The sequence below is a fragment of the Eriocheir sinensis genome, chromosome 57 (genome assembly GCF_024679095.1).
Source record: "Eriocheir sinensis breed Jianghai 21 chromosome 57, ASM2467909v1, whole genome shotgun sequence".
Classification (NCBI taxonomy): domain Eukaryota; kingdom Metazoa; phylum Arthropoda; class Malacostraca; order Decapoda; family Varunidae; genus Eriocheir; species Eriocheir sinensis.
In genome coordinates this window covers 9,384,400-9,411,268 of record NC_066565.1, presented here as the reverse complement: position 1 = coordinate 9,411,268, position 26,869 = coordinate 9,384,400, and the positions used below count along the sequence as shown (strand labels likewise).

General features: G+C 42.9%; 1 protein-coding gene across 1 annotated transcript in view; it reads left to right on the top strand.

Annotated features, from left to right (window-relative positions):
• The first annotated feature begins 2,698 nt into the window (after positions 1-2,698).
• LOC126984355 (uncharacterized) overlaps positions 2,699-26,869 on the top strand; it is a 227,601-nt gene continuing 203,430 nt past the window's right edge. The window contains exons 1-2 of the mRNA XM_050837967.1: positions 2,699-2,846; positions 4,018-4,145. The gene's annotated coding sequence lies outside the window, so the exon portion shown is untranslated. The remainder of the gene's footprint in view (positions 2,847-4,017; positions 4,146-26,869) is intronic.

Here is a 26,869-nt window from a genome sequence, read left to right as displayed (position 1 = left end):
CGAGTGTGTCCTTTTAAGATGTTCAGGATTGTTGACTTAGGTACTCCATACTTTTTGGCAGCTTCTCTTAGTGACATTCCCATTTGGTAGGCCTCACAAGCTGCATCACGGGCTTCAGTGGAGTACCTCTTGCGGTTGGCTCCTGGTACTGGTGTGTAATGCCTAGGCATCTTGGCCTGGAATGAAAGTTCTATGGCTGTAGGAATCATATAACATTGGATTAAGCATAAAAGTTGTGTTACTGTAGAGTTCACATTCAAAATATACTAAAAATCTAAGAAAAACGCTTTTACGTAATCCCGTCCCAAATTACCCCGTGTCTAATGTGCGGTATTTCTAGCAAAAATTATTGGCTCAGATCCATAAAACATTATCTGCAAACTTACCTCATAGGACAAGGATTCTGGCCTCAAAGTTTCAGGTGTGCAGCTATATTAGAAGTAGTGTAAAAGAACTGAAGTGTTTCCTTCATGCAGAGGGTGGGATTAAAGGTCCTGATTTAAAGGGCAGCCTGTGGAAGGACATTTAAATTTTGTCAAAATTTTTATTAAAGAAAAAATTTTGGGAATTTTGTATCCTACCTCTACAGGTCCTAAAGTAAAGGTTTTAAGGAGTTTAGAACATCATATTAACTCGGTAATTAAATTACATAATTTGTCCCAAATTACCCCGAATGTCCCAAATTACCCCGTTGTACGGTAGTTCACAGCCTAGAGCCTTGTCTTCCTCACCAACCTTAACCTTACAGACTGGGCATGTGTCTGTTTGTTTATCTGCGTCGCTATCGTCTGCCCCTGTCAGCTGATCATCCCCGCCCCCAGCCGCAAGGCTTGTTTTGCCAGATCCAACAGTATCCTTGGTTTTTGTACCTGCCTGCTTACTAGACGGATTATTCTTGGAACGATTCATTCTTCTGGCAATATTACTATTGGAGAATTCCTTCACTTTACAGAGCTCTCACGGGCGTCCACCTCGACCACGACCACGGACCCTAGGCCGCCGGTGTGTGGAGGAAAAGACAACAAGGAAAGAACGAGGACAACAACAACACACTCAGCTTCCGCAAAGGTTGGGGCCGCCTCATCTGCAGGGCTGGACAGCAGCATGAGTGGCCAGGACAAGCAGGAGCAGACTGCTGCAGGAGGCAGGAGGGTCAGTGGTCACCAGATGAAGCAACTGGCTGCTGGCAACTCCAGCAACAAAGGAGAGAGGAAGTTTGTGTGTCTGGAGTGTGGAAAAGAATTAACCACAAGGCATGGCCTCAGATATCACACCCTTACACACACTGGTGTGAAGAACTATGAATGTAAGGAATGTGGGAAACAATTCATCCAGAAGAGTACCCTTGATAGACACACCCTTACACACACTGGTGTGAAGAACTATGAATGTAAGGAATGTGGGAAACAATTCATCCAGAAGAGTCACCTTGATACACACCCTTACACACACTGGTGTGAAGAACTATGAATGTAAGGAATGTGGGAAACAATTCATCCAGAAGAGTACCCTTGATACACACACCCTTACACACACTGGTGTGAAGAACTATGAATGTAAGGAATGTGGGAAACAGTTCATCCAGAAGAGTCACCTTGATACACACACCCTTACACACACTGGTGTGAAGAACTATGAATGTAAGGAATGTGGAAAAAAATTCAACCGGAAGGGTACCCTTGATAGACACACCCTTACACACACTGGTGTGAAGAACTATGAATGTAAGGAATGTGGGAAAAAATTCATCCTGAAGGGTAACCTTGATAGACACACCCTTACACACACTGGTGTGAAGAACTATGAATGTAAGGAATGTGGGAAACTATTCACCCTGAAGGGTAACCTTGATACACACCCTTACACACACTGGTGTGAAGAACTATGAATGTAAGGAATGTGGGAAAAAATTCATCCGGAAGAGTCATCTTGATACACACACCCTTACACACACTGGTGTAAAAAGTCATGAGTGTGAAGAGTGCGGGAAGAGGTTCAGTGTGAAGCAGGAACTCAATCGACATGTCTTCAGGCACTATGGCCTTAGAGAGTTCAAGTGTGATGTTTGTGGAAAGCTCTTTAAGACAAAGAGAGACATTGCCAGGCACATGAAGATCCACTTCTGAAGTGTGTCTGCCTACAGTAGTTATAGTGACCAAGGTAGGGAAGGGGATGGGAGGGAGAGGAAGGGAAGGCTGCAGTAGGGAAGGGAAGGCTAGCCCAAGAACGGGAAGGGAAGGAAATCCCAAGGAAGGAAAAGGGAGAGTAATGTGGTGTGGCTGGGTGTGGTGTGGTGTGGCTGGGTATGGTGTATGGTGTGGCTGGGTATGGTGTGTGGTGTGACTGGGTATGGTGTGTGGTGTGGCTGGGTATGGTGTGGTGTGTGGTGTGGCTGGGTATGGTGTGGTGTGTGGTGGGGCTGGGTGTGGTATGGTGTGGTGTGTGGTGAGGCTGGGTGTGGTGTGTGGTGCGGCTGGGTGTGGTGTGGTGTGGTGGGGCTGGGTATGGTGTGGTGTGGTGTGGTGTGTGGTGCGGCTGGGTTTGGTGTGTGGTGCGGCTGGGTATGGTGTGGTGTGGTGTGTCGTGTGGCTGGGTGTGGTGTGTGGTGCAGCTGGGTTTGGTGTGGTGTGTGGTGCGGCTGGGTATGGTGTGGTGTGGTGTGTGGTGTGGCTGGGTATGGTGTGGTGTGGTGCGGCTGGGTGTGGTGTGATGTGGCAGGATTTGACTCAGCGACTTTTTACCTCGCTGTTGGTGGTGTTTGCAGAAGGACAAGCAGGACCCGGACGGTGACATCATTATGAGGCTTGAGTACGGTCTACTGAACTCCTCGTCCCTGGAGCTGATTGGTGAGTTGGCGACCCTGTTTTTTCTTTGTTCGCATGTCTCTCTGTCTCTATCTCTGGTTGTGGCTTTTAATTGATGGGTCTGTCTATGTCTGTGTCTCTGGATGTTTTATTTGCTTCTCATTTTCTCTCTCTCTGTCTGGGTCTCTCTTTGTCTTTGTCTGTCTCTGTTTTTCTCTCATTTTCTCTCCCTGTGTGTCTCTGTCTCTCTGGATGTTTTATTTGCTTCTCATTTTCTCTGTCTGTCTCTCTGTGTCTTTGTCTGTCTCTGTCTCTCTCTGGATTTCTGTAGCTTTTCGTGATGGTTGTTTTTTTCTGTTTTTATTTTCTCTGTGTCTGTCTATGTCTTTGTCTGTCTCTGTTTTTCTGTGTCTGTCTGTGTCTCTGTGTCTGTCTGTGTCTCTGTGTCTGTCTGTGTCTTTGTCTGTCTCTGTCTCTCTCTGGATTTCTGTAGCTTTTAGTGCTAATGGTTGTTTTATCTACTTCTCATTTTCTCTGTGTCTGTCTCTGTTTGTGTCTCTGTGTCTGTCTTTGTCTGTCTCTGTTTGTGTCTGTCTCTCTCTGGATTTCTGTAGCTTTTAGTGCTAATGGTTGTTTTATCTACTTCTCATTTTCTCTGTGTCTGTCTCTTTGGTAGTATTGCTTTCCTTCTCTTTCTCTACTTATCCCTGTTTCATTTTCCTCCGTTCTCATTTTTTGTTCTCTTTCTGTTCTTATGTCTTATTTTTTCACCGTTTTCCTTTCATTCTTTTCCTTTTTCATTTCTCTCTTCCTCTCCTTGTCTTAGTTTTCCCTTTTCATTTCTTCTTCTTCCTTTTGCTGTCTCATTTTCTCTGTGTGTCTGGCTCTCTGGATTTCTGTAGCTTTTATTTATTTATTTATTTTTACAACAAAGGAGACGGCTCAAGGGCAACAAAAAGTGCATAGGAAAAAAAGGCCCGCTACTCACCGCTGCCATAATAGACGAAAGTAAAGAGTGGCCAAGAGAGAGGTCAATTTGTGGTGGAGAGGTGTCTTGATAATGGCTGTTTTATGTCTACTTCTCATTTGGTCTCTGTCTGTCTCTGTCTCTGGGTTTCTGTAGCTTGTAGTGATAGTTCTCTCTCTCTCTCTCTCTCTCTCTCTTCTGGAAAAACAAATTGAATAGGTAACCTGGTGCGCACTTTCTCCGCAGAGCAACCCACGTGTACCTCCCCAGTCTAATGGTGAGCCTGGCGCCGCCCCTCGTGGTCTTCCAGCCTCCTCACCAGTGCATCTTCCACTCCTCCGAGCTTGTGTATAACTTGACCAACCAGTGATGAGGTGAGTGAGGGAAGGGAACAGAAGGGAAGGGAGAGGAAAGGAAGAGAAGGTTGAGAAAGGGAAGGGAAGAGAAGGGAAGGTTAAGGAAGGGAAGAGAAGGGAAGGAAGAGAAGGTTGAGAAAGGGAAGGGAAGAGAAGGGAAGGTTAAGGAAGGGAAGAGAAAGGAAGGGAGAGGAAAGGAAGAGAAGGTTGAGAAATGGAAGGGAAGAGAAGGGAAGGTTAAGGAAGGGAAGGTCAAGGAAGGGAAGGGAAGAGAAGGGAAGGTTAAGGAAGGGAAGAGAAGGGAAGGGAAGGGAAGGTCAAGGAAGGGAATGGAAGAGAAGGGAAGGGAAGAACATAAGAACGTAGGAGTCTGCAAGAGGCCGGTAGGCCTGTACAAGGAAGCTCCTTTGAACCTAAGCTCCCGTGTATCTAACCCCACCTAATATCGCTGTCCATGAATTTATCTAATCTATTTTTGATTATTAGACTAGAAAGAAAGGGAAGGGAAGAGAGAGGAAAGGAAAGGGAAGAGAGGAGAAGGGAATGGAAGGTCAAGGAAGGGAATGGAATGAAAGGGAAGGGAAGGGAGAGAAAGATAAAGGAGCGGAAGGGAATGGAATGAAAGGGAAGGGAAGGGAGAGAAAGATAAAGGAAGGGAAGGGAAGGGAAGGGAGAAAAAGATAAAGGAAGGGAAGGGAAGGGAAGGGAGAAAAAGATAAGGGAATGGAAGGGAGAGGAATCAGAATCAGAAACTTTATTTCCATTTTATACAATGGTTATTCTTTACAGGCTTAAAACTATTGATCATAGTATAGTGGTCCCCCCAGGCGGAGACTCCGAGGCAGGGTGAAGGTGCGCCATTTTGAATTTTGGGAAAAGATGTCTACATAGTTTGTCTATTTTTGATCTGTTGTCTGTCTGGAAAGCTGGATTTTCTTATAGCCTTCTCAAACTAATGCTTCCTCTACATAGTTTGTCTATTTTTGATCTGTTGTCTGTCTGGAAAGCTGGATTTTCTTATAGCCTTCTCAAACTAATGTTTCCTCTACATAGTTTGTCTATTTTTGATCTGTTGCTCTGTCTGGAAAGCTGGATTACCTCACGTCATTAGAATGCAATTGATACCTTTTCTTGGCCTTTGGAAAGAGTTGATGTGAGGGGAAGTGTTGAGGATGCCCGCCTACAGTCCTTGCTGAGCAGTTTCTGTGTCTTTCAGAGCGTGTGAAGCAGTTTGCCAACCTGGTCCTGGCCCTCATGATGCTGTTCGCCAGGTACAATCACTGGATGGTGGGCGACAAGTTTGAGAGACTCACCCCCTCACTGGTAATTATGCCCCGATGTCATTTTTCCTTCTCTCTGTTCAGGTGCAGGACCTAGTGTTTTTTATGCCTTTTTTTGTTTTATTGCCCTTGAACTCTAAAAGAGAAAACTACATGACCTCCCCTAACGTAACCTTACCTGACCTCCCTTAACCTTTTATAACCTCCCTTAACCTCACCTAACCTCTCCTAAATTAACCTATCCTCCTCTACCCTAGCCTACCTTAACCTAACCCCTGTAACCTCCCCTCCCCTCCCCCCCAGGTGTTCTTCATGCTAACCTGCCGGCTCATCGCTGAGTACCAAATCCACCGGAAGTAGAAGATGGACAAGGCGGCGGCAGCGGCCAAGAAGTCACCCTCCACAGCCGCCGAAGGGAAGGACGGAGGAACAGCCGCCAACTCCATCGCTGGTGGCTCCACGTCTACTCTCGTCTCCTCCTCCTCAGTTGCCTCCGCCCTCTCCTCCTCGCCCTCCTCCTCCTCCCCAGTTGCCTCCGCCTCCTCCTCCTCCTCCTCTCAACATGGACGGTCGAAGAAGGATGCTTAGTGTGGAGGTGTTTGATTGGGGTTTGTGGTTTGGTGTTTTTATTTTCGTTTGTATTTACCTATTTCTAGTGTACAGGGCCCAAGCTAAGCTCTAATAGTCCCGTCTCCATATCTACATTCATCCAGCCTTTCCTTCATTTGCTGGACACTGCTCGCCTCCACCACTTCTTCCCGCAAGCTGTTCCAGGTGTTAATACTTCTATGTGGAAAACTATACTTTTTCAAGTCACTTAAACAGGTTCCTTTATTAAGTTTCTTTCCATGTCCTCTCAGCCCCCTGCATTCTCACAATAGAGAAGAGATCATCTCTATCCACCTATTCAAACTTATTTACCAACTTATACAGCGTGATCAGATCTCCTCTCTCCCTTCTTTGTTCCAGTGTCGTCAAGTCCATCTCCCTCAATCTGTCTTCATACGTCATATTCGAGAGTTCTGGGACCATTTTAGTAGCAATTCTCTGTATTCTTTCCAACTTTCTGATATCCTTCTTTTTGTGAGGCGACCACACAACAGCAGCATAGGTATTCAAGTTTTGGTCTTTTCAGCGTTGTTATAATTTTCTTCATCATTTCCTTGTCCATATAATGGAATGATACCCTTGTATTTTGCATCATCCTGTAGGTTTCTCCAAATAACTTGTTTATAAGCTTTTCTGGGGATAGTGTGTCTTGCATCGTTACTCCTAAGTCTTTTTCTTCATGTACCACCTTTAAGTTTTCTTCTCCCATCCTGTGTGTTTTCCTCTGTCTTTTTTTACTTTTCCCCATTTCCATAACATGGCATCTGTTTGCATTAAGGCGAGCGTCCGGGTAGCAGGCCGACAAAAAAATAGTTATAAGTGGTTTCACCCTCCATACCCACTCGACATGTTTTGTTATTTGTAGAAAGTCATACTAAAAAGTTTATATAAGAAACCCAGCAAAGTTAGCATACATCTATTGATTTCTAGGGAAGTCTGGCAACCCTGGGTGAGTGTGAGAGCGTGGGCTGATGGCTGGGCACTGTACACAATGAAGTCAGTGCCTGTGTAGCTGAAAGGGGACAGATGCCGCCTGCCTTGCACTCGCCGACACTTGATACTGCTACACCACACGTTGTTTACCCACTGTATCCTGCCTTTTGCCTGCTGTCAGCCATGGGACGGGTGTCTAAAAGATCAAGCAGAGGAGGGACGCCTGGAAGAAGAGCAAGGACGCACAAAGACAGCGTGTTGAACCTGACCCCACTACCTTCAATAGGTTCCAGGTGCTGGCAGACACCATGGAGGATGAGTTTGAGACTCGCCTAGTTGGGGACTCCATGGTGCATGGCCAGCTGGTTGAGTTCTGTGGTCGTTCATCAAATGGCTGCAGAAAACTTTACTGCTATCCAGGTGCCAAACTGGACGACATCACCGCAGCGTGTGATTATGTCACGAGAAATGCCGACCGAAACACCCTCTTTGTCATTCACGCGGGGACAAATGACGTATAGACAACCCGTTCTGAGGAACTGCTTGAGAAATACCGCCGCATGATCAAGCAGTATAAACGTAAAATGGATGCCAGTAACATCATAATCTCAGGAATCCTCCCGAGGGTCAGTGCCGAATCTAGCTTTTACAGTAAGGCCTTCAGCACAAACAACAGACTTCAGTCCCTTTGCTCACAAGAAAACGTCCAGTTCGCTAACTTGTGGAACAGTTTTTACTACGATTCAGATTTGTTCTTTGCTGATGGCATCCACTTAAACCCTGTTGGAGCAGCCCGTTTCGGGAGGCTGCTCTGTGACCAAGTGGCTCTTCGAAAGCCAAAAAACGCGGAGGCGAGAACACCAGCAGCTCCACCGTAAGGGAGCACTCAACCCAAAAAACCCCAGACTCGAATCACGTTAAAGCTTGCTGTGTAAACGCTCGTAGTCTACGTAACAAATTTGAAGACTTAGAAGTCCTCGCAGCTACAAATCATCACCACATCATCGGAGTCACAGAATCTTGGATAGACACTTCAAATAGAGATTTCATTGCGGAATATAGATTACCGGGTTATACCATCTTTAGTCATGAAAGAGAGAACAGACAGGGTGGAGGCGTTATCTTTTATATCCACAACTCTCTCCATCCAGTATCCGTGAAAACAGATATTATAACCAATGTAGACACAGTCTTCATTGAAATTAAAAATAAATCTTGTAAGATAGTAATTGGACTTATCTACAGACCGCCAAGGCAGACTCTTGATATCGACCACGCATTAAGTGAATTATTATGAGAAACAAGTAGCAGTTGCGAGGCAGTAATTGTTGGGGACTTTAACTTGCCAGTGAAAAGATGGGGTGAACCGTTGAACTGTCATACAGGGCTCGACCTGTACACAAATTTACTAGAAAGTGATTTGCATCAATACATTCAAGAACCGACTCGGGAAAATAATAAACTTGACCTTATCTTTTCAACGACAGCTGATCTAGTTAACGAAGTAAATGTTGGTCCAATTTTTAGTTCTAGCGATCACCGAACAATCACATTCAGCATCAATATGAAAAAGAATATTACATAGTAATAGTTTTCTTTCCTTATTTTCCCAGTTGATATGATATTGTCCCAGTGTCCTCTTTTGAGGACAGCTGATTTCAAGCTTATTAAAGGAAAATAAAAGCTAAGACCATTATGTTGCATCTTTCTTTAACCAGATGAATGTAATTTAATGGAAACTACCAAAAAATACTAAAAGAAAAGACCCTTGAGATTTAATAGGTTAAACCTTTCTTCCCTTCTCCCTTTTTTCCCCCTCGTGTGTGTGTGTGTGTGTGTGTTACCCACATTACTAACAGGCAGATGAATGGTGGCTGTCTGCTAACTGATCTTCTCTTGGCAGGTTTTGTTCCCAGCTGTCCCATGAAGGTCTCAGGCAGCAGCCATCCCTCATGATGATGCAGCTCCCCTCAGCCTACCGGGCGGCCGCTGGTGCTGGGAACACACCCACGCCTCCCCCAACCCAGCTGCAAGGGGAACTTGCTGAGGTGAGTGTGTGTGTGTTGACCGATTTATTTCTTTATTATTATTTTCTAGTCTATGGTACCGGTAGGCATAGCTGGGCACGATAACACAAAACCTTATTCCCGATAACCGATAACTGATAATGAAAAACCTTAACGGCAATAACCAATATGCGTTAACTAGAGACACAAATATAGGCGATAACCGATAACCGATACCCGATATAAATCCACAATTCCGATACTAGCTAGCGATAAGTCTGATAGGCGAAAATGATACTATATTGATATTTCAGATAGAACAACATTGATGAATTAAAATTTTCATTATCTGTATTTTAGGAAACTTACAAAGCCTTAAAACCACACGTTGACACGTACATATGGACGGTAATACTAGAAATGCCTGAACCGGTGTTGTGTTATTTGGCGTCTCCACTGTCAAAAATTATTTACAAACACTGGTCTCTCGTGAATGGTGCATGCTCAGACCAGCAAGCGTAGACCTGTACAGTCTCACAAAGCTTTTAAACCGTAATTAAGAGTTGCTGGAAGGCTGAATCAGACATATAGTACCACTACCACCATCCTCGCTGTTTCTAGAACGACACTGTGTACGAGTTGTATTTATATGTACAGAGTGTACGTCATTCTTGAAACAGCGAGGATGGTGGTACTGTATGTTTGATTCAGCTTTCCAGCAACTCTTAATGTGTTAAAAAAACATTGTGAGACTGTACAGGTCTACACTTAATGGTCTGAGCATGCGCAGTTCACGAGAGACCAGTGTTTGTAAACAAAAGCGCCAGCTTTTGACAATGGGACACCAAATAACACAACACCGGGTGCCTTCAGTATCATGGCATGGTCACAAACAAATATGGAATATCAAATTTGAGGCAGTGAATAATAATTTTGTGGGCAAAGTTAAATGATTTTTCTCTATGTTATATTGATTTTTGAATAGCATGAAAAAACACCCTAGTGTTTTAATTTTCATGATCTAAGTATGAAATCTCATCACCGAAGATATTTCATACCCCGAAGTTTTTTCATACAACACCGGGCCACGCATGCGCAGTAGGGAGACGACGTTTTTTTCTGAGAGGCGGAAAAAAAAAGTAGCGATTATCGCTAGTTTGGTTACAAAAGTAACGAAGATACCGATATATATATAACTGTGTAGCAGTGACGGGCCAAATTTGTGGCTTTACCGTGTAGCAGCGACAGGCTAAATCTGTGGCTTTACCGTATAGCAGTGACGGGCCAAATTTGTGCCATGATATAACCCCCCCCCAAAATAGATGATACATAAACTGATCACAAATGCTTTGATATACATAATGAAATGGTTTGCGTGAGTGATGATTTTTTCTCATTTTTCTCACTTAGAGTGACCATTAAGAAACATGATCCCCGCTGCTACCGGGTTAAGTAAGTAGCGGATGGTCGATAATCCGATTTTGTTATCAGCGATAAAGTATCGCGATAACTTATCGCGATAACGCCCAGCTATGCCGGTAGGCTTTCTTGATGGGTCCTGATGGTCGGTCCCAGCCCATCATGGTGCAGGCAAGTGTTTATAGTGGTGCCGTCTTGCTTGCTGTGCCCCGGAGCTCACCTGTGATCCCATTCAGAGCGAGACTCCAGAGTCTGGGTTGGCAGGAGGTCTTGAGGGCAGCATGGGGGTAGTCTGTGGCCACTCGGCGCTGACTGAAATATCCCACCTTGTGGTGGTGGGTGGGGCGCGAACCTGGGACCTCCTGAACGCGGTGAACCACTCAGCCACTGCCCCTCCATGTCATAATTCTCCTTGTTATGTTCCTCATAGTTTCCTTAAAGCCTTATAATATGTGCTGGATTTCCTGGTGTCAAAGATATTTATTTTTTCCCTCAAATTAGGAATAGAAAAAAATGGTAGTGCATATTGAGATAGGTAACTGTATGTGTGTGTGTGTGTGTGTGTGTGTGTGTGTGTATATATGTGTGTGTGTGTGCGTGTGTCCCCGTGCTTTACGACGGCTGAATTTATGATCAAATTCCTATTTGTTACAGCAAACCCACGCTTTTAGGAGACAGCGACATAATGAATTTTGGCTTTCAGGAACATTTTTGCTTTCTTTCTCTCTCTCTCTCTCTCTCTCTCTCTCTCTTATATAATGTGTACACCTAACACTTGGCAGTTTATGGTATCTGTTAAGAACAATAGTGTGCCTTTTATTTTATTTTTTTCCCAATAACTTCCCTCACTAGTAAGAGTTGCTACATCAACATGCATTGCTTTATTTTAGGTTTTACTGTTTATCTGATAGGGTTTGATGTGTTTAACAAGAGTGAGAATGTGATGGGCTCAGTGTCTGCAGAGCCGCAGGCAGCCGTCCTCCCATACTTCTAGATGAAATTTTACTTGGAAACTTTATATCCATTCCAAGACAACTGAAAGTTAGGAAAAGACTTGTGAAAACAGTTTAGAAAACTGGTTTGCAGAGCACATTAATTACATTAATCTTAACCAACTTTAGCACACACAAAAAAATAAAATAGCAATCTTGGAGGGTAGGATGATGGGGGCAGTTCCCCCCTAATGTCAGGTAGTCATACATATGTAAATGATTTCAATATTTGTGTGTGTGTGTGTGTGTGTGTTTTCACTTAGTAATATTATTTATATCCACAGCACATTATGAATTTGGCCAGACAGAAGACCAGGTAAAGATCATGCAGGATGGAATACTATAGACATCAACATCAGACGTGTAGAGGCTGAGAATGCTGGACAGGCCTTTGTCCTGCAGTGGACTAGTAATGGCGGTGAGTGGGTGACACAAGGTTTGAACACCATCTTTATTGCAGAGTGCAACGATGGCAGCCTTTAGACACCTTCACAGAGCGACTCACTGGGAGAGAGGAGAGAGGTGGCCGCCAGGAGGCAGACCTGTACATTGAAGACCCGTGGGGATCCCTTTGTACTCCGGAGAGGCGTTCATGCATCACAGCCCCAGAAATGAACACAGCTTTTATTGTAGAATATAATTAAAATCTTATGTTGTATAGAATTCAGGAAATCAAAATAACTAAGATATTACTTATATATTTTTTCATTAAAATTTACACAGCCTTTTCATGTGCCCATTTCTTGAAACCAACACTGATTATGTAAACATTAACTTGTATCAATGGAAATATTATAAATAACACTAAATGCTAATACAAATTATGTTAATAATAACCTGAACACCAGTTTGATGGAAAAGCAGAGGTTAGCATCCCTGACTACAAATCTGCAGGCCTTGGTCCAAATCCCGGCCCAGGCAGTCAGCATGCAACCCACCCAGCTGTTCATCCTTTCTTTCAGGATGGTCGGTAAACGGGTACCTGGGGAGACTTGGTGCTCACCTTCTAAGGAGTGTGTCAAAAACACCCTCGCCCATGTGAAGCTCTCCAGAGATAATAGTGGTGACAGACAGCACCATGTTCTTCAGTGATGGAGGGTGCCATGTGAAGCTCTCCAGAGATAACAGTGGTGACAGCATCATGTTCTTCAGTGATGGCAGGCAGTGATGGAGGGTGCTATGTGAAGCTCTCCAGAGATAACAGTGGTGACAGCATCATGTTCTTCAGTGATGGTGGGCAGTGATGGAGGGTGCCATGTGAAGCTCTCCACAGATAACAGTGGTGACAGCATCATGTTCTTCAGTGATGTTGGGCAGTGATGGAGGGTGCCATGTGAAGGTCTCCAGAGATAACAGTGGTGACAGCATCATGTTCTTCAGTGATGTTGGGCAGTGATGGAAGGTGCCATGTGAAGCTCTCCAGAGATAACAGTGGTGACAGCACCATGTTCTTCAGTGATGTTGGGCAGTGATGGAGGGTGCCATGTGAAGCTCTCCAGAGATAACAGTGGTGACAGCACCATGTTCTTCAGTGATGTTGGGCAGTGATGGAGGGTGCCATGTGAAGCTCTCCACAGATAACAGTGGTGACAGCACCATGTTCTTCAGTGATGTTGGGCAGTGATGGAGGGTGCCATGTGAAGCTCTCCACAGATAACAGTGGTGACAGCATCATGTTCTTCAGTGATGTTGGGCAGTGATGGAGGGTGCCATGTGAAGCTCTCCACAGATAACAGTGGTGACAGCATCATGTTCTTCAGTGATGTTGGGCAGTGATGGAGGGTGCCATGTGAAGCTCTCCACAGATAACAGTGGTGACAGCATCATGTTCTTCAGTGATGGACGGCAGTGATGGAGGGTGCCATGTGAAGCTCTCCACAGATAACAGTGGTGACAGCACCATGTTCTTCAGTGATGGCAGGCAGTGATGGAGGGTGCCATGTGAAGCTCTCCACAGATAACAGTGGTGACAGCACCATGTTCTTCAGTGATGTTGGGCAGTGATGGACAGCATCATGTTCTTCAGTGATGTTGGGCAGTGATGGAGGTGCCATGTGAAGCTCTCCAGAGATAACAGTGGTGACAGCATCATGTTCTTCAGTGATGTTGGGCAGTGATGGAGGGTGCCATGTGAAGCTCTCCACAGATAACAGTGGTGACAGCACCATGTTCTTCAGTGATGGCAGGCAGCGAAGGACGTAGCAATCTGAAGCTCTCCACAGATAACAGTGGTGACAGCACCATGTTCTTCAGTGATGGCGGGGGCCCTCACCAGTCTTCTTCATTAAGCTTCTGTCTTCCTGCTTCAGGCTGCAATCAAACAGTTGTTTAGTACCACATTAATATGTTTGGGGCAGATTGAATTATAGCTAACATAGTATACTGTTTGATTGAATATTTGAAAGAATCAAACCTAAACTAACATACTGTTTGATTGAATATTTGAAAGAATCAAACCTAAACTAACATACTGTTTGATTGAATATTTGAAAGAATCAAACCTAAACTAACATACTGTTTGATTGAATATTTGAAAGAATCAAACCTAAACTAACATACTGTTTGATTGAATATTTGAAAGAATCAAACCTAAACTAACACACTGTTTGATTGAATATTTGAAAGAATCAAACCTAAACTAACCAGGTTACCCCATTCCCAAGCTTGCAGGGTAGGCACTGAAAAAGGTAGATTGAAAAACAGAACTGTATTACTAACCTAAATGAATGTATTATTCTAGTGTTTGTGTTAGAGATAGGTTTACTGTTCAACAGGATGAGGTAGGGTTGTTAAGTATGAAAATGGCTCTTAATCAATGAAGCAGTAATGCATGGTTACTATTTTGTCTGTGATGGTTAAATTATTAGCATGTGTAAAAGCTACAACTGCTATATACTACATAGTAATATTCTATGTATCTATATATCTTTCCCTTTGCCCTAATTAACCCGTTCGTGGTCAACCACGTCACCTGACGTGTTAATGTTGTTACTCCCTCTGGTCAACCACGTCATATGACGTTTTATTATTATTTTTTTTCCACGTGAATGAAATGCCTCTAGTGGTTTATAATTACGTTTATTGAAGTGTCAGGCATCTTTTCTCAAGTGATGACTTTTAGCGCAGTTTTATTGGTTCAGAGCATGCTTATGGCACGTAGATGTCGACTCGACGCTCTCTCTGATGAGCAAACTCAGCCTCATTTCAATGAAGAGGAGGGTGATACTGACAGTGAATCTACAATAGATGATAGTGATAAAGATGAAGATTATGTTTTTCAAGAAAGTGTGGATCTGAATGTTATCCAGCAGACACAGCAGCAGCTGACTACTCCTCAAACATATGCTCTGGTCCATCACCTACTCAACTATCTTCTCCGCCTCCTTCCACCTCTAGGTGTTTATATCCACCACGTGGTGGCAGAACGAAGATGGCAAGATGTCGGTGTTCATCATCCAAAGATGAAAGCAATGCGTCTCGTCCAAGAGTGACTCCCCCACCCGCCCGTGGTCTCACTCCAGCCACACAGACACCTTCCTGCCGATCCTGTAGGTCACGTGTTATGCCACATTTATGTTTCCTGTTCAGAATTACTAGCCAGACAAATTGTGTTCTTATAGCCTAGTCATACACTATCATAAGAATGTAGTGTTGTACAAAAGGAAACAATTGTTATGCCACATTTCCTTTTTGTTTCCCGTTCATAATTACTATTTTGAGACTAATTGTGTTCTTATAGTGATACAATATCATAAGAATGTAGTGTTGTGCAAAAGAAAAACAATATGTAATGAATGACTGGCTAACATAACCTTGTCTCAAACTAAAGAAAAACATGTGTAATGAATGACTGGCTAACATAACCTTGTCTCAAACTAAAGAAAAACATGTGTAATGAATGACTGGCTAACATAACCTTGTCTCAAACTAAAGAAAAACATGTGTAATGAATGACTGGCTGACATAACCTTGTGTCGATGTAAAAAAGAATAAAACAAATGACACTAACGTAACCTTGTCTCAATGTAAAGGCGTGACGTAACGGACGCTAGTCAACGTAACCTTGTCTTGAACTAAAGAAGAATAGACGTAACAAATGACTAGCTTCCATAACCTTGTCTCAACATACAGAAAAAGACAAAACAAATGACTAACATAACCTGGTCTCAGTGTTACAAAGGGCAGAGCAAGTTAATAGTGACAGAAATAAACATTACAAAAGATTTAGCAACCGAAGGGACAGGAGTACGCATTGCTACAGATGACACAGTAACCCAAGTGTGATAGGGATTGTAATGTTACGGAAGATATGGTGACGTAAGTGACGAGGACCGAGCGTTACAGACAGCGTAGTGACTTAAGCATGACAGGGATTGTAGAAAGATTGTGGAATGATTGTATAAAAAAAGATACAGTAACTCAGCAGTGACATAGATACGTAATGTTACTGAGGACATGGTAACTTACGTATGATGAGGATCGTAATGTTGCAGATGAACTAACAATAATTTAAGTGTCAGAATTCATCATGTTACAAATGGCATATTAATTTTAGTGGCATGGATCAGAATGTTACAAAATATATACGTATATTAAGTGGCACGGATCGTAATGTTACAAGATACATGGTACCCACACCGATATGTATACGTAATGTTAAATGACATAGTAACTTAAATTAAATGGATATATTACGCTAAAAAAGCTTAGTAACCAAAGTGACATGTATACGTAATGTTACAAATGGCATAGTAACAAATGAAATGGATACGTAATGTTAACAAGACTTAGTAACCGCAGTGAATGAATGCGTAATGTTAACAAGACTTAGTAACCAAAGTGAATATGAATGCGTAATGTTAACAAAACTTAGTAACCAAAGTGAATGAATGCGTAATGTTAACAAGACTTAGTAACCAAAGTGAATGAATGCGTAATGTTAACAAGACTTAGTAACCAAAGCGACATATACGTAATGTTAGGGATGACACAGTAACTTAAATATAATGGTTAGTAATGTTAACAAGACTTAGTAACCAAAGTGACATATACGTAATGTTAGGGATGACACAGTAACTTAAATATAATGGTTAGTAATGTTAACAAGACTTAGTAACCAAAGTGACATATACGTAATGTTAGGGATGACACAGTAACTTCAGTATAACATGGATCGTAATGTTACATCTACATAAAGACGAAAAATGAGCATAACAGTGAGTGCCGGGTTGCCGTAATCTTGCCTCAACGTACAGAGATCAAATTAACACACGACATACAAATTGCAGTTACTTATACAAGCACTTCGTAGGTAAGGTTGACAAGTTATATTCCATTAGTTTAAATGACGTAATCTCTCCTTGACATACAGAGATCAAATGAACATACGACATACGACTGAATTGAAGTTACTTATACAAACATCTCAAAGGTAAGGTTGGCATAACTTATATTTTGCTAGTTTAAATGATGTAATCTTCCCTTTACATACAGATCAAAGTAACATACGACATATGAAATGAATTGATGTTACTTATACAAACATACCAGTGAAATGAGGTTACTTATACAAACATACCAGTGAATTGAGGTTACTTATACAAACATACCAGTGAATTGAGGTTACTTATACAAACATCTCGCAGGTTAAGGTTGACGTAACTTATATAGCGTTACTTTAAGAGATGTAATCTTGCCTATACGTACAGAGATCGAAGTAACATCTCGAGAGTAGGGTTCAAGTAACTTATATTTCGTTAGTTTAAGGTTACATATACTTACAATAAAGTCGTAAAGAGGGAAAGAATAAAGGTGTGTGGAAAAGGTCATCTTATTGCCTACAAACACCAAGAGAGACAAATATTGGGGCGAGGGAGGGAGGGCAGGGTAACAAATACACACGCACACACACACACACACAAAAAAAATAATAAATAAATAATTAAATAAAAACACTGAACCACATACCCAAATCAAACACCTCCACACTAAACATCCTTCTTCGACCGTCCATGTTGAGAGGAGCAGGAGGAGGGCGAGGGGGAGGAGGGCAAGGAGGAGGAGGCGGAGGCAACTGAGGAGGAGGAGACGAGAGTAGACGTGGAGCCGCCAGCGATGGAGTTGGCGGCTGTTCCTCCGTCCTTCCCTTCGGCGGCTGTGGCGGGTGACTTCTTGGCCACTGCCACCGCCTTGTCCATCTTCTCCTTCCGGTGGATTTGGTACTCAGCGATGAGCCGTCAGGTTAGCATGAAGAACACCTGGGGGGGAGGGGAGGGGAGGATAGGGGAGGTGAGATTAGGTTGAGTTAGGGGAGGTTTGGTAAGGTAAGGTAAGGTTAAGTTAAGGTAGGTTAGGTAAGGTTAAATTAGGGGAGGTTAGGTCAGTTAAGGTTAAGTTAGGGGAGGTTAGGTAAGGTTAAGTTAGGGGTGGTTAGGTTAGGTAAGGATAAGTTTGGGGAGGTTAGGTTAGACGAGGTTAGTTAAGGTTAGGTTAGGGGAGGTTAGGTAAGGTTTGGTTAGGGGAAGTTAGATAAGGTTAGGGGAGGTTAGGTTAGGTTAAGGGAGGTTAGGTTAGGTTAGGTAAGGTAAGGTAAAGTAAGGTAAGGTTAAGGGAGGTTAGGCAAGGTTAGGTTAGGGGAGATTAAGTTAGATTAGGGGAGACTATGAAGTTTTATCTTTTAGGGTTCAAGGGCAATAAAACAAAAAAGGCATAAAAAAACACTAGGTCCTGCCCTTGAACAGAGAGAAGGAAAAATGACATCGGGGCATAATTACCAGTGAGGGGGCGAGTCTCTCAAACTTGTCGCCCACCATCCAGTGATTGTACCTGGCGAACAGCATCATGAGGGCCAGGACCAGGTTGGCAAATTGCTTCACACGCTCTGAAAGACACAGAAACTGCTCAGCAAGGACTGTAGGCGGGCATCCTCAACACTTCCCCTCACATCAACTCTTTCCAAAGGCCAAGAAAAGGTATCAATTGCATTCTAATGACGTGAGGTAATCCAGCTTTCCAGACAGAGCAACAGATCAAAAATAGACAAACTATGTAGAGGAAGCATTAGTTTGAGAAGGCTATAAGAAAATCCATCTTTCCAGACAGACAACAGATCTATGGAATATGCTACAAGACCTGTATGCCAAAAACACTCTGCTTTAAAGAAAAAATCTGAAAAGTTTCAAAAGATGGAACACTGAGTATGACTTAACCTGGAAGCAGCAGGGATCATGTTTCTTAATGGTCCCTCCAAGCAAGAAAAATGAGAAAAAAATCACCCCTCTCACAAACCATTTAATAACATATATCAAAGCATTCGTGATCAGATTATGTATCATCTATTTTAGGGGGTTTATATCTTGGCACAAATTTGGCCAGTCGCTGCTACACGGTAAAGCCACAAATTTGGCCCGTCGCTGCTACACGGTAAAGCCACAAATTTGGCCAGTCGCTGCTACACGGTAAAGCCACAAATTTGGCCCGTCGCTGCTACCGGGTTAATGATGCAAAGACAAAATTAGGTAAGACTTAAAACTGCAAGATATCATTAGCAAGGGACAGGAATACAACTTAACTATAGGGAATTACTAATGAGGGAGGGACAGGGAAAACAAAGTAACCATCAACCAGTGAAAAGAAAGGCAACAGGTGACAAATATAAGTTAACAAGCACACAGGTAACTCACTGGAAGGTATAATTAACAAGCAGGATTGTTCACAAAGGAGGGGACTCGGACACAGGGACTTGGCCTCGGCTTACTATTATATATTACATGGAGGGTAGTAGTGTGTCCTTGAGCCATTATTAGTGACTAGCAACAAGGCATATGCGTCCCCAATGACCCAAAGTGACGTCAAGGAAACAAAAACCACCTGCCATATTAACGTGATATTATTATCATCATCATCATTAGCAGATTTACATAGATCTTCAGACCGTGCAGATCCTATGGAAGGAGGACAGGGAGGGAAGGAGGCGAGGGAGCTGAAGAAGGAAAGGAAGGAAGGAAGGAAGAAAAGGAATAAATGATGAGTAGTGGAAGAATGAGATGAATAGTGGAAGAATGAGATGAGTAGTGGAAGAATGAGATGAGAAGTGGAAGAATGAGATGAATAGTGGAAGAATGAGATGAGTAGTAGAAGAATGAGATGAGTAGTGAAAAAATGAGATGAGAAGTGGAAGAATAAGATGAGAAGTGGAAGAATGAGATGAGTAGTAGAAAAATGAGATGAGAAGTGGAAGAATGAGATGAGAAGTGGAAGAATGAGATGAGTAGTGGAAGAATGAGATGAGAAGTGGAAGAATGAGATGAGAAGTGGAAGAATGAGATGAGTAGTAGAAGAATGAGATGAAAAGTGGAAGAATGAGATGAAAAGTGGAAGAATGAGATGAGAAGTGGAAGAATGAGATGAGAAGTGGAAGAATGAGATGAGTAGTGGAAGAATGAGATGAGTAGTGGAAGAATGAGATGAGAAGTGGAAGAATGAGATGAGTAGTGGAAGAATGAGATAAGAAGTGGAAGAATGAGATGAGTAGTGGAAGAATGAGATGAGTAGTGAAAAAATGAGATGAGAAGTGGAAGAATGAGATGAGAAGTGGAAGAATGAGATGAGTAGTAGAAGAATGAGATGAGAAGTGGAAGAATGAGATGAGAAGTGGAAGAATGAGATGAGTAGTGGAAGAATGAGATGAGAAGTGGAAGAATGAGATGAGAAGTGGAAGAATGAGATGAGTAGTAGAAGAATGAGATGAGAAGTGGAAGAATGAGATGAGTAGTGGAGGAATGAGATGAGAAGTGGAAGAATGAGATGAGAAGTGGAAGAATGAGATAGGTAGTGGAAGAATGAGATGAGTAGTGGAAGAATGAGATGAGAAGTGGAAGAATGAGATGAGTAGTGGAAGAATGAGATGAGAAGTGGAAGAATGAGATGAGTAGTGGAAGAATGAGATGAGAAGTGGAAGAATGAGATGAGCAGTGGAAGAATGAGATGAGAAGTGGAAGAATGAGATTAGAAGTGGAAGAATGAGATGAGTAGTGGAAGAATGAGATGAGTAGTGGAAGAATGAGATGAGTAGTGGAAGAATGAGATGAGAAGTGGAAGAATGAGATGAGAAGTGGAAGAATGAGATGAGAAGTGGAAGAATGAGATGAGAAGTGGAAGAATGAGATGAGAAGTGGAAGAATGAGATGAGAAGTGGAAGAATGAGATGAGTAGTGGAAGAATGAGATGAGAAGTGGAAGAATGAGATGAGCAGTGGAAGAATGAGATGAGAAGTGGAAGAATGAGATGAGAAGTGGAAGAATGAGTTTAGTAGTGGAAGAATGAGATGAGATGTGGAAGAATGAGATGAGTAGTGGAAAAATGAGATGAGTAATGGAAGAATGAGATCATAGGTGGATGAATGAAATAGGTAAGTAGTGGAAGAATGAGATGAGCAGTGGAAGAATGAAAAAAAGTAGTGGAAGAATGTTTTTTTTTTTTTTACAGCAGAGGAGACCGTTCAGGGCATAAAAAAAAAGAAAACAATGAGGAAAAAAAAGGAAAAAAAAAAAAAAAAAAAAAAACGCTTCTCACTGCTCCTGAATAAAGTACATAGGATTAGCCAAATAGAGAAATCAATTTTGGGAGGAGAGGTGTCCAGATACCTTCCTCTTGAAAGAGTTCAAGTCGAAGGCAGGAGGAAATACAGATGAAGGAAGATTGTTCCAGAGTTTACCAGCGTGAGGGATGAAAGAGTGAAGATGCTGGTTAACTCTTGCATAAGGGGTTTGGACAGTATAGGGATGAGACTGATCAGATAGTCGTGTGAGGCGAGGCCGCGGGAGGGGGGGAGGCATGCAGTTAGCAAGTTCAGAAGAGCAGTCAGTGTGAAAATATCGATAGAAGATAAAAAGAGAGGCAACATGGCGATGGAATTTAAGAGGCAGAAGACTATCAGTAAGAGGAGGAGAGCTGATGAGACAAAGAGCCTTACGGCCGTACCAGAAGGCAGCCTCCTCGACTATAGAAGCTCTTCAGCCAATTTCTCATACCATAATCTTCGAGGGGCCCTCACCGTAAGAGAAGGAAAGGTGTTGACGGGCGAAATTGTTGGAATCTGGCAAGGGGTCGAGATAGGTACATCCTCGTGAACCCCTTCGCATATTTTATGCGTCAATTCTGCATTTCTCTCATTAATATAGTGATAAATGATCCAGGAATTATAATAAAATGTATTTGTTCTAAAATGAATCTGCAAAAGTTTTTTTAAATAAATGATTTAAAGTTTTGTTTAAGACTTTAGGATTGTATCATGATTTTTAACCCTTGCCGAGTTGCCGTGTCAACACGCCTCCTTGGTCAACTCAAGGAGCTAGGTAGTCATTTCCTATAGCTCCGATGGGGCTCGAGCACTTTTCTAACTGCTTGACGGGATGGTAGCAAGGGGCAGAGAAGCGATAATGTCGGGTGGATGTGGACCCCCTGGCTGTGTGCGTGGAGAGAGGAGGAAACCAAGGGGTGCTGACGTCACTCCCCATCCCCAACACAAAGTACGAGACAACTCAATAGAAGAAGAAACAGAATAGAAATATGACGCCTACGTAGGCGTCATCGTATATGCCACTGGGGCTTCATGACGCCTACGTAGGCGTCATCATATTGAAAAGGTTAATGGTACAGCTGGTAGACTCTATTCTGTCCAGAAGAGCTGTTAGAGTCGAGCCCCCCACACATGAGATGCATACTCCATACGAGGGTGGACAAGGCCCCTGTATATGGCTAGCAACTGTGCGGGGGAGAAGAACTGATGGAGACGATACAGAACGAGATGAGAATGAGATACAGAATGAGATGAGAAATGGAAGAATGAGATGAGTAAAGGAAAAATGAGATGAGTAGTGGAAGAATGAGATGAATAGTGGAAGAATAAAATAAGTAGTGGAAGAATGAAATTAACAGTGGAAGAATAAATAGTGGAAGAATGAAATGAGTAGTGGAAGAAAGAGCTGAGAAGTAGAAGAATGAGATGAGTAGTGGAAGAATGAGATGAAAAGTGGAAGAACGAGATGACTAGTGGAAGAATGAGATGAATAGTGGAAGAATGAAATGAATAGTGGAAGAATGAAATGAATAGTGGAAGAATGAGTATTGGAAGAATGAGATGAGTATTGGAAGAATGAGATGAGTAGTGGAAGAATGAGATGAGAAATGGAAGAATGAGATGAGTAGTGGAAGAATGAGATGAGTAGTGGAAGAATGAAATGAGTAGTGGAAGAATGAAATGAGTAGTGGAAGAATGAAATGAGTAGTGGAAGAATGAAATGAGTAGTGGAAGAATGAGATGAGTAGTGGAAGAATGAGATGAGAAATGGAAGAATGAGATGAGAAATGGAAGAATGAGATGAGAAATGGAAGAATGAGATGAGTAGTGGAAGAATGAGATGAGAAATGGAAGAATGAGATGAGAAATGGAAGAATGAGATGAGAAATGGAAGAATGAGATGAGTAGTGGAAGAATGAAATGAGTAGTGGAAGAATGAGATGAGAAGTAGAAGAATGAGATGAGTAGTGGAAGAATGAGATGAAAAGTGGAAGAATGAGATGACTAGTGGAAGAATGAGATGAATAGTGGAAGAATGAAATGAATAGTGGAAGAATGAAATGAATAGTGGAAGAATGAGTATTGGAAGAATGAGATGAGTAGTGGAAGAATGAGATGAGAAATGGAAGAATGAGATGAGAAATGGAAGAATGAGATGAGTAGTGGAAGAATGAGATGAGTAGTGGAAGAATGAGATGAGAAGTGAAAGAATGTGATGAGTAGTGGAGAAATGAGATGAGAAGTGGAAGAATGAGATGAGAAATGGAAGAATGAGATGAGTAGTGGAAGAATGAGATGAGAAATGGAAGAATGAGATGAGAAATGGAAGAATGAGATGAGAAATGGAAGAATGAGATGAGAAATGGAAGAATGAGATGAGAAATGGAAGAATGAGATGAGTAGTGGAAGAATGAGATGAGAAATGGAAGAATGAGATGAGAAATGGAAGAATGAGATGAGAAATGGAAGAATGAGATGAGTAGTGGAAGAATGAAATGAGTAGTGGAAGAATGAGATGAGAAGTAGAAGAATGAGATGAGTAGTGGAAGAATGAGATGAAAAGTGGAAGAATGAGATGACTAGTGGAAGAATGAGATGAATAGTGGAAGAATGAAATGAATAGTGGAAGAATGAAATGAATAGTGGAAGAATGAGTATTGGAAGAATGAGATGAGTAGTGGAAGAATGAGATGAGAAATGGAAGAATGAGATGAGAAATGGAAGAATGAGATGAGTAGTGGAAGAATGAGATGAGTAGTGGAAGAATGAGATGAGAAGTGAAAGAATGTGATGAGTAGTGGAGAAATGAGATGAGAAGTGGAAGAATGAGATGAGAAATGGAAGAATGAGATGAGTAGTGGAAGAATGAGATGAGAAATGGAAGAATGAGATGAGAAATGGAAGAATGAGATGAGAAATGGAAGAATGAGATGAGTAGTGGAAGAATGAAATGAGTAGTGGAAGAATGAGATGAGAAGTAGAAGAATGAGATGAGTAGTGGAAGAATGAGATGAAAAGTGGAAGAATGAGATGACTAGTGGAAGAATGAGATGAATAGTGGAAGAATGAAATGAATAGTGGAAGAATGAAATGAATAGTGGAAGAATGAGTATTGGAAGAATGAGATGAGTAGTGGAAGAATGAGATGAGAAATGGAAGAATGAGATGAGAAATGGAAGAATGAGATGAGTAGTGGAAGAATGAGATGAGAAGTGAAAGAATGTGATGAGTAGTGGAGAAATGAGATGAGAAGTGGAAGAATGAGATGAGAAATGGAAGAATGAGATGAGAAATGGAAGAATGAGATGAGAAATGGAAGAATGAGATGAGAAATGGAAGAATGAGATGAGTAGTGGAAGAATGAAATGAGTAGTGGAAGAATGAGATGAGAAGTAGAAGAAAGAGATGAGTAGTGGAAGAATGAGATGAAAAGTGGAAGAATGAGATGACTAGTGGAAGAATGAGATGAATAGTGGAAGAATGAAATGAATAGTGGAAGAATGAAATGAATAGTGGAAGAATGAGTATTGGAAGAATGAGATGAGTAGTGGAAGAATGAGATGAGAAATGGAAGAATGAGATGAGAAATGGAAGAATGAGATGAGTAGTGGAAGAATGAGATGAGTAGTGGAAGAATGAGATGAGAAGTGAAAGAATGTGATGAGTAGTGGAGAAATGAGATGAGAAGTGGAAGAATGAGATGAGCCTCAGAAGTGGAGAATGAGATGAATAGTGAAAGAATGAGATGAGAGGTGGAAGAATGAGATGAGTAGTGGAGGAATGAGATGAGGAGGAGATTAATGAAACCTTTACCCAGACATGACATGACAGCGACATAATCCAAGCCTTTGGATTACATTGAGTAAACGTGAGAACATGGTCATAATTATCACTTGCATCAGTGGTACTCTTGGGTGAAGCACACCACTGAAAGGCATTGATTCTTTTGCTGCAGCAATGGTTTATAAATACATGTTCCAGCTATTTTAGTGTTAGGTGACATTCTCTTGCCCCTCACCTCACAGAGGAGTAAGTAATTCACTGTAGCTGTGAGACTCAACCAGGCTCCAGGCCCAGGTGCAGCTGCCACAGCTGTGGAAAGTCAGCCATCAGTATTTCCCTTCCTCTTCTTGCTGTGGCTCCTCTCCTTTTATCACTTCACAGGCAAGCCTTCTTTCTTCCTTGTCTTACAAGATCACTTTTACCTCTCCTTCACTTCCCTTTCCCTATCAGGCTCAGCTGCTGCTAACACCCTGGTCACTATAAGTACTGTAGCCAGACACACTTCAGAATTGGATCTTCATGTGCTTGGCAATGTCTGCCTTTGTCTTAAAGAGCTTTCCACAAACATCACACTTGAACTCTCTAAGGCCATAGTGCCTGAAGACATGTTGATTGAGTGCCTGCTTCCTGCTGAACCTCTTCCCGCACTCTTCACACTCATGACTCTTTACACCAGTGTGTGTGTTCATCAAGGTAACCCTTCCGGATGATTTTTTTCCCACATTCCTTACATTCATAGTTCTTAACACCAGTGTGTGTAAGGGTGTGTGTATTAAGGGTACCCTTCTGGCTGAACTTTTTCCCACATACCTTACATTCATAGTTCTTCATACCTGAGTGTGTAAGGGTGTGTTCATCAAGATGACACTTATGCCTGAATTTCTTCGTACATTCCTTACATTCATAGTTCTGCACACCAGTGTGTGTAAGGGTGTGTCTATCAAGGTTACCCTTCAGGCTGAATTTTTTCCCACATTCCTTACATTCATAGTTCTTCACACCAGTGTGTGTAAGGGTGTGTGTATCAAGGGTACTCTTCTGGATGAATTTTTTCCCACATTCCATACATTCATAGTTCTTCACACCAGTGTAAGGGTGTGTGTATCAAGGTGACTCTTCTGGATGAATTTTTTCCCACATTCCTTACATTCATAGTTCTTCACACCAGTGTGTGTAAGGGTGTGATATCTTAGGCCTTCCCTTGAGGTGAATTCTTTTCCACACTCCAGACACACAAACTTCCTCTCTCCTTTGTTGCTGGAGTTGCTAGCAGCAAGTTGCTTCATCTGCTTACCTCTAACCCTCCTGCCCCTTGCAGCAGTCTGCTCCTGCTTGTCTGGAGTACTCATGCCTCTTCTTCTTCTTCAGGGGTGTTCTAGGGGGCTGTTAGGCAGTGTTGTTGTTGTTGTTGTTGTTATGGGCAGCGGCCAGTAGTCGCTCACATGAGCCCTGGTGTCATTCTGTGAGGGCCTCACTGGCTGCCCCGTCTTCCTGAGGAAGGCACAGGTGGGGCGGGTGGCTGCTGCTTCCTGCCGTGAGGGGTGGACGCCTGCCGCCGCCTGGTCCAAGGTGGCCGCCACGTCCAGGGAGGGAGGGAGTTGGTGTCGTGGCTGGGAGTGGAGGCGGGGCAGTGCAGCAGCAGCAGCAGGAGGTGCTCAATGGTCTCCTCGACGGTCCTGCAGCAGCAGCAGCAGCAGGTGTTCAATGGTCTCCTCGACGGTCCTGCAGCAGCAGCAGCAGGAGGTGCTCAATGGTCTCCTCGACGGTCCTGCAGCAGCAGCAGCAGCAGCAGGAGGTGCTCAATGGTCTCCTCAATGGTCCTGCAGCAGCAGCAGCAGGTGTTCAATGGTCTCCTCGACGGTCCTGCAGCAGCAGCAGCAGGAGGTGCTCAATGGTCTCCTCGACGGTCCTGCAGCAGCAGCAGCAGCAGGAGGTGCTCAATGGTCTCCTCGACGGTCCTGCAGCAGCAGCAGCAGGAGGTGCTCAATGGTCTCCTCGATGGTCCTGCAGCAGCAGCAGCAGGAGGTGTTCAATGGTCTCCTCGACAGTCCTGCAGCAGCAGCAGCAGCAGGAGGTGCTCAATGGTCTCCTCGACGGTCCTGCAGCAGCAGCAGGAGGTGCTCAATGGTCTCCTCGACGG